Consider the following 380-nt stretch of genomic DNA (forward strand, 5'->3'; position numbering starts at 1 on the left):
TGTCAGGAGGATGTTCGAAAACCTCCAAGAATCACATCTGGAGAATCTGGAGTCTTCACATACAAACTCTTCAACTCACACCGTGTACTACAAATTTAAAGAAATGAAAGCTCTAAAATTCTGTTATCCATATTAATGGGCCACACTTTCAGGAAACTAGTTAACCGTTAATTCATGCCAATATATTTATGTCTTTCCTTCCATCCACTGGATGGCAGTGTTGATTCTTGAGCGATGGACGTGGCACTCAGTGAGTCATCTGGCTCTGGGAAATAGTCTGGCACAATCAGTCCTGACCAAGAAGAGCCTTCATCTCCAAACTCCGTATGACTTCATGTAGAATAATTCCAAGAGACGTTCAATGAAAATAAGCCAGCACA

This window comes from Puntigrus tetrazona, chromosome 19, assembly GCF_018831695.1.
Source record: "Puntigrus tetrazona isolate hp1 chromosome 19, ASM1883169v1, whole genome shotgun sequence".
NCBI lineage: Eukaryota > Metazoa > Chordata > Actinopteri > Cypriniformes > Cyprinidae > Puntigrus > Puntigrus tetrazona.